The sequence below is a fragment of the Panthera tigris genome, chromosome D1 (assembly GCF_018350195.1).
Source record: "Panthera tigris isolate Pti1 chromosome D1, P.tigris_Pti1_mat1.1, whole genome shotgun sequence".
Lineage (NCBI taxonomy): Eukaryota > Metazoa > Chordata > Mammalia > Carnivora > Felidae > Panthera > Panthera tigris.
The window spans coordinates 39249869-39261149 of NC_056669.1; the positions used below are offsets into that span (position 1 = coordinate 39249869).

The 11281-nt window shown below is 37.7% G+C and overlaps 1 pseudogene; it reads left to right on the forward strand.

The window, feature by feature from the left end:
• The first annotated feature begins 8619 nt into the window (after positions 1-8619).
• LOC102955503 lies at positions 8620-9461 on the forward strand (annotated as a pseudogene).
• The last annotated feature ends 1820 nt before the right edge of the window (positions 9462-11281 follow it).

An 11281-nucleotide genomic window follows, 5' to 3' on the forward strand; every position in this document is an offset into this window, starting at 1 on the left:
TTATAAATGAGGTTCAAAATAAAATGGAGGTGACTACAGTGCAGATTGAAGAGGCACGGGGAGAATAGGTGAATTAGAAGATAAAATTATGGAAAAAGAGGAAGCTGAAAAAAAGAGAGAAAAAAAAAATCCAGGATCATGAGGGGAGAATTAGAGAACTAAGTGATTCCATCAAACAGAACAATATCCATATTATAGGAATTGCATAAGAAGAGAGAGAGAAAGGGGCTGAAGTTATACTTGAACAAATCATAGCTGAGAACTTCCCCAACCTGGGGAAGGAAACAGGCATTGAAATTCAAGAGGTACAAAGAACTCCCTTCAAACGTAACTTGAATTGATCTTTTGCATGATATATCATAAACTGGCAAAATACAAAGATAAAGAGAAAATTCTGAAAGCAGCTAAGGATAAACAGGCTCTAACTTACAAAGGTAGACACATAAGAATAGTAGCAGACCTATCTACTGAAACTTGGCAGGCCAGAAAGGAATGGCAGGAAATCTTCAATGTGATGAACGGGAAAAATATGCAGCCAAGAATCCTTTATCCAGCAAGCCTATCATTCAGAAAAGAAGGAGAGATAGAGGTTATCCCAAACAAAACTTGAAAGGAATTCATCACAACTAAATCAGCCCTACAAGAGATTCTAAAGGGAACTCTGTGAGTGAAATGTTGCAAGGACCACAAAGTACCAGAGACATCACTACAAGCATGAAAACTACAGATGTCACAATGACTCTAAACCCACATCTTTCAATAATAACACTGAATATAAATGGACTAAATGCTCCAACCAAAAGACATAGGGTATCAGAATGGATAAAAAAAAAAACAAAACAAGACCCATCTATTTGCTGTCTACAAAAGACCCATTTTAGACCTGAGGACACCTTCAGATTGAAAGTGAGGGGATGAAGAACTATCCATCATGCTACAGGAAGTCAAAAGAAAGCTGAAGTAGCCATACTTATATCAGACAAACTAGACTTTAAATTAAAGGCTGTAACAAGAGATGAAGAAGGGCATTATATAATAATTTCAGGGTCTATCCATCAGGAAGAGCTAACAATTATAAATGTCTATGCGCCGAATACGAGAGCCCCCAAATATATAAAACAATGAATCACAAACATAAGCAACCTTATTGATAAGAATGTGGTAATTGCAGGGGACTTTAATACTCCACTTACAACAATGGACAGATCATCTAGACAGAGAATCAGTAAAGAAAAAATGGCCCTGAATGATACATTGGGCCAGATGGACTTGACAGATATATTTAGAACTCTACATCCCAAAGCAGCAGAATATACTTTCTTCTCAAGTGCACATGGAATACTCTCCAAAATAGATCACATACTGGGTCACAAAACAGCCCTCAATAAGTATAAAAAGATTGAGATCATACCATGTACACTTTCAGATAACAATGCTATGAAACTTGAAATCAACCACAACAAAAAGTCTGGAAAGTCTCCAAAAAACATCTTAATAAAGAATGAATGGGTCAACCAGGCAATTAGGGAAGAAATTTAAAAATATATGGAAACAAATGAAAATGAAAATACAACAATCCAAAACCTTTGGGATGCAGCAAAGGCAGTCTTAAGAGGAAAATACATTGTAATCCAGGCCTATTTCAAGAAACAAGAAAAATCCCAAGTACAAAATCTAACAGCACACCTAAAGGAACTAGAAGCAGAACAGCAAACACACCCCAAATCTAGCCAAAGAAGATAAACAATAAGGATCAGAGCAGAAATAAACAATATAGAATCCAAAAACCACAGTAGAACAGATCAATGAAATCAAGAGTTGGTTCTTTGAAAAAATAAACAAAATTCATAAACCTCTAGACAAGCCCCTCAAAAAGAAGAGAGAGGATCCAAATAGATAAAATAATGAATGAGAATGGATTTATTATGACAAACCCCTCAGAAATACAAGGGAATTATGTTCCCAGAATTATCAGGGAATACTATGAAAAATTATATGCCAACAAACTGGACAACCTGGAAGAAATGGACAAATTCCTAAATACCCATACACTACCAAAACTCAAACAAGAAGAAATAGATAATTTGAACAGACCCATAACTAGTGAAGAAATTCAATCCATTATCAAAATCTCCCAACAAATAAGAGTCCTGGACCATATGGCTTCTCTGGGGAATTCTACCAGACATTTAAAGCAGAGATAATACCTATCTTTGCAAGTTGTTCCAAAAAATAGAAATGAAAGGAAAACTTCCAGACTAATTCTATGAAGCCAAAATTACTTTGATTCCCAAACCAGACAGAGACCCAGCAAAAAAAGAGAACTACAGGTCAATATCCCTGATGAATATGGATGCGAAAATTCTCAACAAGATACTAGCAAATCGAATTCCAAAACATATAAAAGGAATTATTCACCATGATCAAGTGGGATTCATTCCTGGGCTATAGGCAGGTTCAATATTCGCAAATCAATCAATGTGATACATCTCATTAATAAAAGAAAAGATAAGAACCATATGATCCTGTCAATCGATGCAGAAAAAGCATTTGACAAAATTCAGCATCCTTTCTTAATAAAAACCCTCAAGAAAGTCGGGGTAGAAGGAACATACTTAAACATCATAAAAGTCATTTATGAAAAGCCCACGGCTAATATCATCCTCAATGGGGAAAAACTGAGAGTTTCCCCCTGAGATCAGGAACATGACAGGGATGTCCACTCTCACCGTTGTTGTTTAACATAGTGTTGGAAGTCCTAGTATCAGCAATCAGACAACAAAATGAAATAAAAGGCATAAGAATTATCAAAGATCAAGCCAAACTTTCACTTTTCGCAGACGACATGATACTCTACATGGAAAACCCGACAGACTCCACCAGAAGCCTGCTAGAACTTACACATGAATTCAGCAAAGTCACAGGGTACAAAATCAATGTACAGAAATAGGTTGGATTTTTATACACCAATAATAAAGCAACAGAAAGAGAAATAAAGAATCTGATGCCATTCACAATGGCACCAAGAATCATAAAATACCTAGGAATAAACTTAACCAAAGATGTAAAAGATCTGTATGCTGAAAACTATAGAAAGCTTATGAAGGAAATTGAAGAAGATACAAAGAAATGGAAAAACATTCCATGCTCATGGATTGGAAGAATAAATACTGTTAAATGTCAATACTACCCAAAGCTATCTACACATTCAGTGAAATATCAATCAAAATTGCACCAGCATTCTTCTCAAAGCTAGAACAATCCTGAAATTTGTATGGAACCACAAAAGACCCCGAATAGCCAAAGCAATATTGAAGAAAACCAAAGCAGGAGGCATCACTATCCCAGACTTTAGCCTCTACTACAAAGCTGTAATCATCAAGACAGTATGGTATGGGCACAAAAACAGACACAGACCAATGGAATAGAATAGAGACCCCAGAATTGGACCCGCAAATGTATGGCAAACTAATCTTTGACAAAGCAGGAAAGAATATCCAATGGAATAAAAACAGTCTCTTCAACAAATGGTGCTGGGAGAACTGGACAGTAACATGCAGAAGAATGAAGCTAGACCACTTTCTTACACCATTCACAAAAATAAACTCAAAATGGATAAAGGACCTGAATGTGAGACAGGAAACCACCCAAACCCTAGAGGAGAAAGCAGGAAAAAATCTCTTTGACCTCAGCCGCAACAATTTCTTACTTGACACATCTCCAGAGGCAAGGGAATTAAAAGCAAAAATGAACTATTGAGACCTTATGAAGATAAAAAGCTTCTGCACTGCAAAAGAAACAATTAACAAAACTAAAAGGCAACCGACGGAACGGGAAAAGATATTTGCAAATGACATATCAGATAAAGGGCTTGTATCCAAAATCTATAAAGAACTCAGCAAACTCCACCTGAAAAACAAATAATCCAGTGAAGAAATGGGCAGAAGACATGAATAGACCCTTTTCTAAAGAAGACATCCAGATGACCAACAGGCATATGAAAAGATGCTCAATGTCGCTCCTCATCAGAGAAATACAAATCAAAACCACACTGAGATACCACCTCATGCCAGTCAGAGTGGCTAAAATGAGCAGATCAGGAGACTATAGATGCTGGCAAGGATGTGGAGAAACGGGAACCCTCTTATACTGTTGGTGGGAATGCAAACTCGTGCAGCCGCTCTGGAAAACAGTGTGGAGGTTCCTCAAAAAATTAAAACTAGAATTACCTTATGACCCAGAAATAGCACTGCTAGGAATCTACCGAAGGGATACAGGAGTACTGATGCATAGGGGCATATGTACCCCAATGTTTATAGCAGCACTTTCAACAATAGCCAAATTATGGAAAGAGCCTAAATGTCCATCAGCTGATATATGTATAAAGAGATGTGGTTTATATATACAATGGAAAACTACTTGGCAATGAGAAAGAATGAAATTTGGCCATTTGCAGCAATGTGGATGGAAGTGGAGAGTGTTATGCTAAGTGAAGTAAGTCAGGCAGAGAAAGACAGATACCATATGTTTTCACTCATATGTGGATCTTGAGAAACTTAACAGAAGACCATGGGGGAGGGGGAGGGGGAAAAATTTACAGAGAAGGAAGAAGGCAAATCATAAGAGACTCTTGGATACTGAGAACAAATTGAGGGTTGATGGGGGGTAGGAGAAAGTGGGCGATGGGCATTGAGGAGGGCACTTGTTGGGATGACCACTGGGTGTTGTATGGAAACCAATTTGACAATAAATTATATTTTAAAAGATTCCATGGATTTCTGTACATTGGTTTTGTTTCCTGCAACTTACTGAATTCATTTATCAGTTCTAGTAGTTTTTTGGTGGTCTTTAGGGTTTTCCATATATTGTATCATGCCATCTGCAAATACTGAATGTTTTACTTCTTTACTGATTTGGATTCCTTTTATTCCTTCCTCTTGTTTGATTGCTGTGGCTAGGACTTCCAGTGTTACATTAAACAATAGTAGTGAGAGTGGACCTCCATATCTTGTTCCTGACCCTGGGTAAATGCCCTCAGTTTTTCCCCATTGAGTATGATGTTAGCTGTGGTTTTCCCATACAAGACCTTTATTATGTTGAGGTATGTTCCCTCTAAACCTACTCTGTTGAGGGTTTTCATCATGAATAGATGTTGTACTTTGTCAAATGCTTTGTCTGCATCTATTGAAATGATCATATGGTTTTTATCCCTTCTTTTGTCGATGTGATATATCATATTAATTGACTTGCAAATATGGAACGACCCTTGCATCCCAGGGATAAATCCCAGTTGACTATGGTGAATGATTTTTTCTAATGTATCATTGGATTTGCTTTGCTAATATTTTGTTGAGGATTTTTGCATATGTTCATCAGAGATATTGACCTGTAGTTCTCCATTTTTGTAGTTCTCTTTTACCTGCTTTTAGTGTTGGGAGAATGCTAGCTTCACAGAATGAATTAGGAAGTTTTCCTTCCTTTTCTACTTTGTGGAACAGTTTGAGAAGAATAGGTATTAACTCTTCTTTAAATGTTTGGTAGAATTCACTTGTGAAGCCATCCGGTCCTGGACTTTTATTTGCTTGGAGTTTTTTTGACTACTGATTCAATTTCACTGCTGAAAATTGGTCTGTTCAAAATTTCTATTTCTTCCTGATTCAGTTTTGAGAGGTTATATGTTTCTAGGACTTTATCTGTTTCTTCTAGGTTGTCTAATTTGTTGGTATATCATTTTTCATAATATTCTCTTATAATGTTTTATATTTCTGTGGTGTTGGTTGTTATTTCTCCTCTTTCTTTTTTTTTTTTAAGTTTTATTTATTTATTTTTTTGAGAGAGAGAGAGAAACAGAGTGTGAATAGGGGAGGGATAGAGAGAGAAGGAGTTACAGAATCCCAACCAGGCTCCAGGATCTGAGCTGTCAGCACAGAGCCCGACGCCAAGGCTCAACTCACGAACTGGGAGATCATCACCCGAGCCACATCAGATGCTTAACCGACCGAGCCACAGGGTGCCCCTATTTCTCCTCTTTCATTTCTGATTTTATTATTTGGGCCCTCTCTCTCTCTCTCTCTCTCTCTGTCTCCTTTTTTTTTTTTTTTTAAGAAGTCTGACTAAAGGTTTAATTATTTGGTTGATCGTTTCAAAGGACCAGATCTTGGTTTCATTGATGTGTTTTTTTGTTGTTTTAGTTTCTATTGTGTTTATTTCCAATCACTGTTACTTTTGTAACATGCTGTACAGTCCATCAGGATAATAGGAAACTTATTATCAATCTAAAATTGTTTTGCCCTCATTTCTTCCTTCGGGAGTGGAGAAGTAAGAACAATGAGAGCCAGGATGGTCAGGGAACCTTAACTTTCTTTCCTATCTGCAGACTTTGGATGGCCGTAATGGTAGAGAGCAGACCTCAGAAACCAGCTACCCCACCTGACCTACAGTTTTACTTTGAATGGAGGACAAGGGTAATGCATTTCAGGGCTTTACAGAGTTTCCGTTTGGGATGATGAAAAGGTTCTGGAAATGGACAGTGGTGATGTTTGTACAACAATATGGGTACACCTAATGCTACTTAATTGTACACTTAAAAATGTTAAAATGGAAAGTTTTATGTTATGTATATTTTATCACAACAAAAAGATTTAAGGAATTACAAACATAAGGAGTAAGGAATGACATAAAAAATATTTCTGATAGAAAAAGCATGATGTAAAATTATATCTATACTATAATTAAAAGAATCTAAAATCTACACAAATGAAAAAGGATTAGAAAGGATCATGGAAAATTAAAAGTATATTTTAGGACCATAGGATTATGTATGAATATCTTCTTTCTTTTATTTATAATTTTAATAATGTTGGCACAATGTTTTTGATGTCAATTAACATAATTAGGCAATAATTGCCTACCCTCTTCCTCCCCTCCCCTAAATGCTGAATTTGAATAAAGGAATGTATATAGATAAGATTAAGAGTGCCTAGAAACACCTCCTTCTGCCTTGAGGGCTCAAGGAACAAATCAGCCTGGAAATGCTTGAAGAGGAACAGAAAAAAATTCTCACTTGGATGTAGTCCCTGGTCTATTCTCACCATTGAGCTCTGCCTAATAGAATGGCTTTCTAGAACTCTTCTGATTTGTTACTTGCCAGAATGGACTAAAAATACATCTTTTCAAAATACTTCCTGTATCAGCAGCAGAATCAATATAAATCCTCCAGAGGTCTTGGTATTTAGGACCCTAGATCTCTCCTTGGGTTACTTGTGCAGAGTAGTCATAGTGTGTTAGGGTTCAAGGATGCAAAGGAACCTTATTTGACCATTTTGTACTTCTCACATGCCAGAATCTAGATGAGGCATTCAGGTGTTTTAGCTCCCTCTCAGAGCAAGGTGCTGAGATAGGTATCTTTATCTCCATTTCAAAGGTGAGAGACTTGAGGTTCAAAGGCGAGAGACTTGAGGTTCAAAGGATTAAGGAGCTTGCTAGTGGCTTACAAGTCTGGCAATATGAAGAAAAAGGTAAGCTACCTGAAAACCCTCCACTCTTCTACCCTGGAAACTGTTGAATGTATTTATGACCAAAAATATAGCATTTTAAATGCATAGATGAATTCACAAGAAAAAGGAAGAAATATATAGATGTCAGTAACAAGAGAAAGGTATAAAGGAGAGTAGTGAGAATAGTAAGTAGTGAGAACAAAGCCTGTGGCTTCCTGAGGAAGATGCTAGAACTCAGTAACTTGGGCACTTAGATTTTGCCACCTGGTGAGCCCTGAAAATGAGCTCTTGGTCCTGCAAAGAATAGAAGTTAGCACTGAGGCCTATACACACTGCCAGAATCGTCTACAAGTAAAAGGCTCAGTAAAAAGGTGAACTAGAAAAACAAAATCCATCCACCAGCACTGAATGATAGCAAAGAATATCTCTGTTTTCACCTAGAAACTAAGTGAGGAAAAAAAAAAATAAAATAGTTTCAGTCAAGAATATGCAAACCTGGAGCTTTATTTCATGAGGATTTGTATTTGATTTTCTCTTGGGTATTTCTTTTTGGTTATTCTCACGGTCCCAGAAACTCCAGGCCAAGGAATTCTAATAATTGATCCCAAGCCAGTGATAGCTCACTTAATTCTGAGAGAATTAAGTGGAAAATTCTGGAGGGAGGCCAAGCCAGGCCACAAGAATTTCTCTTAGGAAAAACAAGCAAGGCTCATCAGTGATGAGCTCAGAATCAACATTTTCAAAACACATGAGGAGAACATCACCACGTGCCCAAGTCAGCAGACAGTAAATAGCAGGATTTGAGCCCTTTTAAAAACGTGAGATAATGGGATTGAAATCTAAGAGATAGGACATAAGTATATTTAAATTAATTCATGAAGAAATAAACCCTAATAAAAAGGTGTCACTGTGAAAAACAATGGGTATATTTTTTTTAATAGAATTTCTAAAAATTAAAAAAAAAAGTCATTGAAGCTGTAAACAGTGGATGAGGCAGACACCTGACACCTGGTGTTAGACACCCGAAGAGAAAACAAGTCAACTAGATGAGAGATATTAATCCCCTGGGAGGGGCCTTTGCTTGGGCACAAGAAAGGTGGTCCTCATAACTGCCACTGAGGCTCCAGGCAGACGATGGGGCCTGGCAAGCACCACCAAGCCTGTAAGAAAACCCACGGACAATTCCATGTATGTTGTCAATGACGAGAATCAACTTGGCCCCGGTTTGGGGCTCTTGGATTACTGGAGAAGATTTTGGTGTTGCCCGAGGAGTTTTTGCGTTAGTTGCGTTCACTGATCTGTTGGGTGGATTTATTGCTTGAAATTGGGACAATTGTGAGTCAATTTGGGAAACGTTCTTGGTCCACTTGCTGGTAAAATCCCAGTGGCACCCTATATATTAGCTTGATCTATGCAAGTCTCACTCCAGTTTCACTTGCTTATGTGATAACGTCACAGATGTAATATTGGTGGCTACCAATATTTTTGTCTGCTATTGAATTCTTCCAATGCTGAGAACAGTTGCTAAGTTTTTCAACCCTTGCTGTGTCACTGCGAAATTAAAGCCAACGTTCGTCAGCAAAGTAAACATCGCAGCCCGGTTGATTTTGGCAGCTTCTTTGGCACCTCTGCTGTTCAGTTATGCTGACAGGATTCATCTTCAGACGCGGTGTTTGATATTTTGCAGCACAGCTGCCTCAGCTTAGTTACTAGCATTATGCTCCGAATGCTTATCAGGTGAAAAAATGTCGAGGAAAGTTATCCATCATCATTAGGAGGGAAGCAATATGCGTCACTGGCACCAAGGCCACTTGGAAATCTACAGGAATTTCCCATTTGAGTGCTCAGCCTGAAAAAGGACGTGTCATAAAAAACCATGTCATCAAAATTGAAGTACTGTGCATTGAAAATAAGCTTTATCATGAGGATATGCAGAATTTCCAGTGTATTTTTAAATACAAGTAGAACTTAGCATAGCATTTTTTTATTTGGGGGTTCTGGTTTAATTCACAAAACAAGTATTCCAATTATTATCAATCATTTCAAAATACATTAAAAAGAACACAGAAACTGAAATCATCACCTGTTTTAAGATAGAATTTAGAGGGGTGCCTGGGTGGTTCAGTTGGTTGAGCATACAACTCTTGATTTTGGCTTAGGTCATGATCCCAAGATCGTGGGATTGAGCCCCGTGTCAGGTTCCACGCTGAGCGTGTCAGGCTCTGTGCTGACAGTGTGGAGTCTGTCTGGGATTCTCTCTCTCTCCCTTTCCCCATTGACACGGAGCTCAGTCCCAGGATGCTGGGATCATGACTTAAGCCAAAATCAAGAGTTGTATGCTCAACCGACTGAACCACCCAGGCGCCCCTCTAAATTCTATCTTAAAACAGGTGATGATTTCAGTTTCTGTGTTCTTTTTAATGTATTTTAAAATGATTGATAATAATTGGAATACTTGTTGTTTTGTAAATTAAACAAGAACCCCAAAATAAAAAAATGCTATGCTAAGTTCTACTTGTATTTAAAAATACATTGGAAGTTCTGCATATCCTCACGATAAAGCTTATTTTCCCCCTCACTTGCACTCTCCCTCTTTCTAAAATAAAAAATTAAATGAAATTAGTCGCAAAGCACTAGGGAATTTTATGTGTTTAAATATATATCTCATGCAACCTGGCTGAAGAGTTCTGTGTTTGATTTTTAGATTTGTGGACATCGATAGTTCAGTTATCTAATTGCTTAGGATAAGGAGAGAAAAAAGGAAGTTTAGCTATGGATAAAGAAAAGTTGTAAAGAGATTTAAAATGCAGGAAGTTTTGAAAACAATAAATAAGATGAAACACAAAATAGAAGCTGTTGAAGTTTACACTCAGAAAACTCCTCCAACTCTAGGGTGCCTACCAGTGTATGTACTGGGGTAACGATTAGCACAGGTATTGGAATTTGAGAGCATGTCCATTACCCTTTGCTGTTTGGGAGACAATGATGTACACCACGCCTTTATACTATGTCTCTTGCAGAGTCAGTTTACATTACACTGGAGCTTCTACTCAAGTGATATAAAAACAATATGAAGTTATATGTTTTTAAAAGGTTTTAAACTTCAGAGAGTCTTTTTGTCAATATTTTACAGGAATAAGAGAGTTGGAAGTAAAAATTATTTACAAGATTCAGCACAAAATGATAGTGAAATGAACAATATGAAAGAGTGGTTGGGATAGAAAGATAGGGTCTAATATATATCTAGTAGATGTTCTAGAAGGAAAGAAATAAAAACGTTTGACTTACAATAGCTGAAGTTTTCCTCAATTAATGAAAGACATAAATCCAGAAAAAGAGCATTACATTTCCAAACAGAATTTTAGAAGTCCATATCCTGGCCAATTGTATTGAAACTAATAGAGTAGGCAGTCAGACTAGAGCTGGAGACAAGGGTGGGGAAAAATGGGTTATACATTAGAACCCCCAGGGCACATCCTGATTTTGTGGCTCTCATCATCCTGGCCTTGTGGCTTCCAGTATCCCGGGGCTGACAGATCAAGAACCATAGGTGCAGAACAAGCCCCCTCCTCTTATACCTCTGCCCCAGGGTAACCCCTAGGCTCATTATAATGCTTTTGAATTATAGTTCCCTCTCTGCATGGGGAAAAGCTGCCATAATGTTCTGGTACAAACCTTGTAGGGTCAAAAACTCCTCCCCAGTCAGTGGGAGGAGCCCCCCCCCCTCCAAATGATTGGAGGCAGCCTCCACTAGCCTCTACCACCCTGTCCACGACCCCTGTAGC